Source organism: Lathyrus oleraceus, chromosome 1 (assembly GCF_024323335.1).
Source record: "Lathyrus oleraceus cultivar Zhongwan6 chromosome 1, CAAS_Psat_ZW6_1.0, whole genome shotgun sequence".
In the NCBI taxonomy this organism is placed as follows: domain Eukaryota; kingdom Viridiplantae; phylum Streptophyta; class Magnoliopsida; order Fabales; family Fabaceae; genus Lathyrus; species Lathyrus oleraceus.
The window spans coordinates 432,736,715-432,744,041 of record NC_066579.1 but is presented as its reverse complement, the minus strand read 5'-3'; the positions used below and the strand labels follow the sequence as shown (position 1 = coordinate 432,744,041).

The 7,327-nt window shown below is 27.5% G+C and overlaps 1 pseudogene; it reads right to left on the bottom strand.

The window, feature by feature from the left end:
- Positions 1–5,540: 5,540 nt before the first annotated feature.
- LOC127114610 (GDSL esterase/lipase At1g29670-like) lies at positions 5,541–6,896 on the bottom strand (annotated as a pseudogene).
- Positions 6,897–7,327: the final 431 nt, after the last annotated feature.

Here is a 7,327-nt window from a genome sequence, read left to right as displayed (position 1 = left end):
ATTATTGATGGGGCAAGATAATTAATAAAGCTTGATTTCTTGTAAATTACATTACATTGAATTTTAATAATAATCAAGTGGTTTGAGTAAATTAAATAACTACTAGTATTACTTTTTTCTATGTGCAATTAAATTGGGATCAAATCCAGAATCAGATTGTTAATTAGAGTCAATTTATATTCCCAATGAAAGACTAAAAAACAATGGATTGAGTTTGAACTTTGAAAAGAGTATATCTTTTTCATCTTTATGTCACCTTCTCTTCTTGTCATTCGCACCAATTTTTTTCCTTTTTTTATTTTTGTGATTAGTTGTTACTTCCTTATGTTTCTTTATAAGTTGTTTTGAACTTTTTACATATATAAAAAACATTATATATATATATATATATATATATATATATATATATATATATATATATATATATATATATATATATATATATATATATTTATTATTATTATTTTATGAAAAAGAGAAACTAAAAAAGATTTTACAATATTGTTCTTTATAAATTAATAAAATAGATAAATTTAAATAATTTAAAAAGTGATAATAGTAAATATTTAAGGATATAATAAAAAAAATATTAATAATTCATTCGTATTGAAAATCGATTTATATTTAGACTCAATTTATATTCCCAATGGAAGACTATAGGACGATGGATCGAGTTTGAACTTTCAAAAGAGTATATCTTTTTCATCTTTACGTTATCTTCTCTTCTTGTCATTCACACGAAATTTGTTTCCCTTTTCTATTTTTATGATTAGTTATTACTCCTTATATTTTTTTATAAGTTATTTTTAACTTTTCGCATATATTAAAAAAATGATTATTGTTTGTTTAAAAATAAAAATTAACAGAATTTTACAATATTGTCTTTTATTAATTAATAAATAAAATAAATTTAAATACTTTAAAAAAGAGATAATAACAAATATTTAAGGATATAATAGAAAAAAATATATTAATGATTCATTTGTATTTTAATAAAAAAAATTCTTCAAAAAGAGAGTATTAAGTTCTATTTATTTTGTACTAATAATTTAAAATACTATATGATTTTTTTTTTTAAAAATATAATAAAGTTTTGTTTGATTAGTAAGATGATTTCACACAATGTTGAACTAATGTACGCCACAAGATTATCTGAATTAATTGATAAAAATTAAATATATAATAAATAAAAGTCATAAGAAATTGATAAACTAATTCCGTGTAATTCTCATCTATGTTTGAAAAACTATAATCCAATGAAAAGAAAATCTATCGATTATAAACAGGATCGGCCCAAATCAATTTAGAGGAGTTATTTTAATATAAAAAATAAGACACAAAAAATACAATTATAATATTTAAAAATGACACAAAATATAGTTATATATTAATCAAAGATGAATTTAATTATAATCGTTTTGACTTTTGGTCAATCTTATTTTTTATGTATTCGATTTTTATTATAGTATTTTTTATATTAGATTTTTATTATAGTATTTTTTATTTTTAGGTTTATAAATGAAAAATAATTGAGCCTCCCAAAATTTAGGGTCTTGTGTAGTAGAGTATGTTACTCCTGTACAGGGTCGGTCCTGATTATAAGTAGTCAATAGTACATGATAGTCTTATTTAAACTCTCTTAATTCAATGTTCTTTTCTAAATACTATATGTGAATTTCAACTCAAACTCCCTTTAAATTGAAATTTTCTCACTTCCACTCAAATACTATTCCAAGTGTTTGTTAGAAATAATATTCAGGACGTGACAAATTTCACGATTACAGACCACAAATTCTATCTTTAACAAAAACAAGGCACACTACAAACCACAAATAGTTAAACTCTCGTGATGTGTTAATACTCTTTTAATGTGTGTGTCTACGACAAGATAAACGCTATATTTATATAAGGATGACTATCCAACAAAAAGTTCTATTAGAATACAAACAAATTCATACTATTTTTACAAGTAAAATTTGAAAATTAATTCTTCAAATAAATCTCTTAATCAAAATAAATTGAATTAAATTTCTTTTAAATGATTCTAATAATTAAATATTTTCAAAACAAATCAGTATAATCTTGAACAAAATAAATTTGAAATAAATTTTTCTAAAATAAGTCTTTAAAACATAATCAAACTAAAACTTTTCAAAAAACACATCTATCTAAACATTTTGCTTAAAATTACATTTATAAAAACAAGTCAATCTAAATATAATAGTATATAATTTGTTTAAAATTTTAATAAATAATAAATTTTATTTATTTTGATGGTTCTGTTCTTCAAACCTACCAGTAAAGTTAAAATTATGGAGATTTGTTGACCTAAGCCTTCTTCCCTAAACCATAGATTACCATGGACAAGCTCTTTTTCCCAAGAAGGTGTATCAATCAAGCCCCAATATTAACCACAAAGTCAGTCCCAAACCCTAACCTAAATTCTCACAAGTCTTTTTCCAAAGCAGATACAAATGTTTGCAATATCGCTTTGAGTCAGCTTCGGGCCCCTTGTGTCAAAAGAGATACACTGTCTATAACGCACTACTATAAGTAATGCATTTTATGATAACGATTTTACCCCACATAATAAAAAACTGAGGTATATGTTATGTACAAGTGTGATTTGGAAGTCCCACATTACATAGAAAAGTAAAAGTTGAGCACTTTAAAAATGAGATGACTCATACACCTATCACCTTGAAGCAGATTTCTATATATTGAATAATCATGATGAAGTTCAATCTTACATGGGCACTCACAAAAAAGTTATGAAGACAATATATCCTTGAATGAGTGAGAAGTGGTTGTTGACATAGAATAATAATAAATTCATAAAATTGTTTAATAAAGGATTTTATTATGATGATAGTGCATCTGAGGTAACTAAATGGTTATCGTGTGATAACTTGGGTTGCATACAACATTTCTAATATTTCCTTTTATACAAAAGTGTAAGATGATCATAGTACAATGCAAAATAATCGGGTTATGGTTGAAGCTGAATCCATGTATTTCTCTAGTTTGAAAGATAAGAATCCTATATTTGCATCTAGAGTGTTTCATGGTGTCATTGAGTAGATTTTGGAGATTGATTATGTTATTTTCAAAGTGTATTTATTTAAATGCAAGTGGGTTCCTAATAAAAATGGTGCACAAACCGATGAGTTAGGATTCACACGGGTTGACCTTGACAAGGAAACTTATATTACCAAATCATTCATCATGGCTGCCAAAGCAAAATAAGTTTTTTATTTGCTTACTCATAATGATGAAAATTTTGATATTCCTTCTACTCTTTCTTACGCAATACAGTTGCCTACTTCATTTGAAGAAATTGATATAGATGATGTGTGTGTTATTCATAACGATCATCAAGAAGGCATATGGCAAAATTAACAAATAAGTATTTTCTATTCATAATTTATTTGAAGTTATAATTCTTAAGGTTAATTAGTAACAAGTATTATTATTTAAACTTATAGGTGTTTAAAATCAAGACACCAAGAGACAAGACACGTAGACATTAAGATACTATTATTTGATGTAATGATGTGTAAATTGTAGGTTATTTTGTGCAATTTTGGTTTTGATGTAATATACAATTTTTGGTTTTTAATGCAATTTTTTCTTTGATGAAATACAATTTTTGGTATGATGCGATTCAGAAATTGGTGTGTTGTTCTTTATGGTCTGATACGATTGAGTAAAACTCAGGTTTAAAAATTAGGAATTATGTAAAATTACAATATATATATATATATATATATATATATATATATATATATATATATATATATAATTTTACAACGGTTTCTTAATACACCCGTTGTTATGGTAGAGCGCTATCTGGAATAGTAAACACCAAAAATAGTGTTGCAGGATATCGAACCCATAACCTATAAATAATTTCAAAATGATTGTTTAAAATAATCATGATTATAGGTAGTACGCTTTCCAGTTTACTACAATGGACAATAAATCATGGTTGTAAACTACACACTTACAATTACACCCTACCATACCACTGTTGGTCAACCGTGACGATATCCCTCTTCCAATCGAGGTGATATGGATTTTCCATGATAGTGTCAAGAAGTCGTTCTAAGGATGAAGTACCTTATCTAGACTCTGGCTGCAACAATAATATGGTTGAAGTTAAAACTTAGTTTTTTGAGTTTGATGGAAACATTAGGGAAATTGTTAAATTATAAGACATCTCCAAGATGTCTATTATAGAGAAAGGTAATGTATATCTAGCTACCTTAATATCAGGACACATGTGATTACTGATTTATACTATCTACCTGGCTTGAGAAATAATCTCTTTAGCATTGGAGAAATGTAGTTCAGGAATCTCATCATTCTGTTCAAGCATGATTCCTGCCAAATCTTTCATGAAGAGAAAGGTTTGATCTTAACCACTCATATGTATCATAATAGGATGTATGTAATTAATGGTCCAATCATTATGTCAACGTTCTTTCATACCACTAAGAAAAATTCATCTCAGTTGTGGCATATCAGATATACTTATTTAAGCATTAAAGGCTTAGACATTCTTGTGAAGAAAGAAATGGTGAGGGGTTTGCCAAGCATAGTGAACATAGAGTAAAAATTCATTGATTTATTGGTGGGGAAGCAACACAAGGATCCTATTCAAAAACAAGCATTTTGAGAGCTAGTGTAAAACTAGAGCTTGTACATGCTGACATTTGTGGGCCAATCAAAACCGAGTCACATGGAGGAAATAAGTATTTCATCCCATTTACTCATGGCTTTAGTTGGAAAACATGGATCTATTTTTTGAAATAAAAATATGGTGAATTTAATGTCTTCAAAATATTCAAGGCATTAGTTGAAAGTGATTCTAGTTGCTTGATTCTCTGTATCAAAATAGATATATGAGTAGAATTTGCATCAAGTGCTTTTAATGATTTGTATGGCTTGTAAGGGATCAAAAGACAACAAACTACTGCATTTACTCCACAACAAAATAAAGTATTTTAGAGGAAAAATAGGACATTAATGAATATGGTCAGAAGTATACTATCATGTAGAAATATTCCCAAACAGTTATGGCCAAATGAAGTGAGATGTGTCTCCTATGTCATGAATAGAATTCTAACCATCACAATCATGAACATGACCCCTAAAGAAGCACTGAATATAGTAAAATATGAAGATAACAAGACTTTTGATGAAACGATATTCAAGGAAATGGTGGGAAGTTTGATGTACCTAATAACTATCAGACATGACATGGCTTTTTCAATTTGTTAGTTTTCATATTAGTTTTTGAAGTAGTTTCTATATTACTTGCTCTACAAGTAATGACCATAACTTCCTTGTTTATAAAATCAATAATGTCGTTGAATGAAAGTAGAGAATACCAACACTTAATTAGTTGATTTTATTATATTTTACAATAATGTTATTCATTATGAAAAGATTGTCTCAAATATAGGTAAGAAACTGGTGAATTCATACAAATAACTTGAACTTGTTTCACTAGGTAGAAGTACTAAGATTTGATGGAATCACATATGTGGATTCCAATTCCATTTTGTTTCATGTTCAAAAATGTGTTTTATATCCATAGGATAAGTAAAGCATATATCATGTGAATTATAAGATCTTATTGCAGTGAGTAGGTTCCTAGCCTCAGTTGGATGGAATTCATCCCAAAAATCGTATTCACTCCTATTATAGCATGGTCTTTCTTCAGGAATACATTCTCCACTATACTTTAATGGACAACAAGGAGCATTTGAGGCAGTAAAACCTGAAATCCATAAAACATGATGCATGACTATAGAATCTAAACTATTTTGTTGTAAACTAAAGTTATTACAATTAGAATTGTGGCCGTCTGATTCTAATTGCATCCTAAAAGACCCATCCCAACTAACACATATTTTCTAGCTCCAGTTCCGTGTAGAGCCTATAATCAAATGGAGTTATTATAAACTTTTATTATAAATTACTAGAAATAATGTAACTTCAATTAATAATATTTTGAGTAGACATGTACCAATAAATTCAAATAAAAATCTTGAATTAGAGCTTCTGCATACTATTGAGGACTATAAATGTGGCTCGTTGGATAGAGGTGTGGAAGAAAGTAATTGTTTATGTAGTCATTACTTCCTATATTCACATAATACATACATTTGTTCAGGTATTGTTGAGGTTTCTCAAGACTTCCAAGTCTTCCAGCAATTTGAGAAACTATAACTCTATGATTTGTTAACTGTAATCCCAAGCTGATAACAAAGCCCTGTACACATATAGACATAATGTAACATAAATAATACAAGATCAAGTTGAATAATCAAAGAAATGATAAGGCTCTTATATCGATTTATTATACTGTAGCCTTGCTTGTTTCGTTACGAATTCCAGCTCCCCTGGATGCATAGTTCACATCTTTGAGTATGTATGAACCGTTTGTGTTTGCAAACGGTGGAATGAATTTCTCAAATCCCAAAAGTTGAGTTGGTATCATAGAAAAAACTTATGTTTCAATACATACAATTCACTGATAAGAAAAAAGAGAGATAAGAATTCATAAGGTTGGAAGAATGTTACTTATTATGTCGATTGAAGTTCGGCCGTTGGTAAATCTTCCAGTAGGGCCGATCGGAAAGTCGATTCCATAAGGTTTGTAATTTGATTTTGGAGAGGTAGGAAGATTATTGTTGTTTCCTCTATCACATAAAGATTCTCCAAAGATAAAAACACAAGGCACTTGGGATTTGCCATTGACACAATAATGCAAATAGTATGCACACAAGAAACAAATAGACATCACAAACCACATCTTGATCATAGATTCCATCTCAAAGAAGAAAATCTAATGAAACTAGTGAATCTGAAAAATAATTAAAGAACCAACATAAACACAAATATTATTGATGGGGCAAGATAATTAATAAAGCTTGGTTTCTTGTAAATTACATTACATTCGATTTTAATAATAATCAAGTGGTTTGAGTAAATTAAATAACTACTAGTATTACTTTTTGCTATGTGCAATTTAATTGGGATCAAATCCAGAATCAGATTGTTAATTAGACTCAATTTATTTTCCAATAGAAGACTATAAGACAATGGATTGAGTTTGAACTTTAAAAATAGTATATCTTTTTCATCTTTACGTCACCTTTTCTTCTTGTCATTCACACCAGTTTTTTTCCTATTTCATTTTTGTGATTAGTTGTTGCTCCTTATGTTTTTTTATAAGTTGTTTTTAACTTTTTTACATATATAAAAACTAATAATTATATACATATATAAAAAATTATTATTATTATTATTATTATTA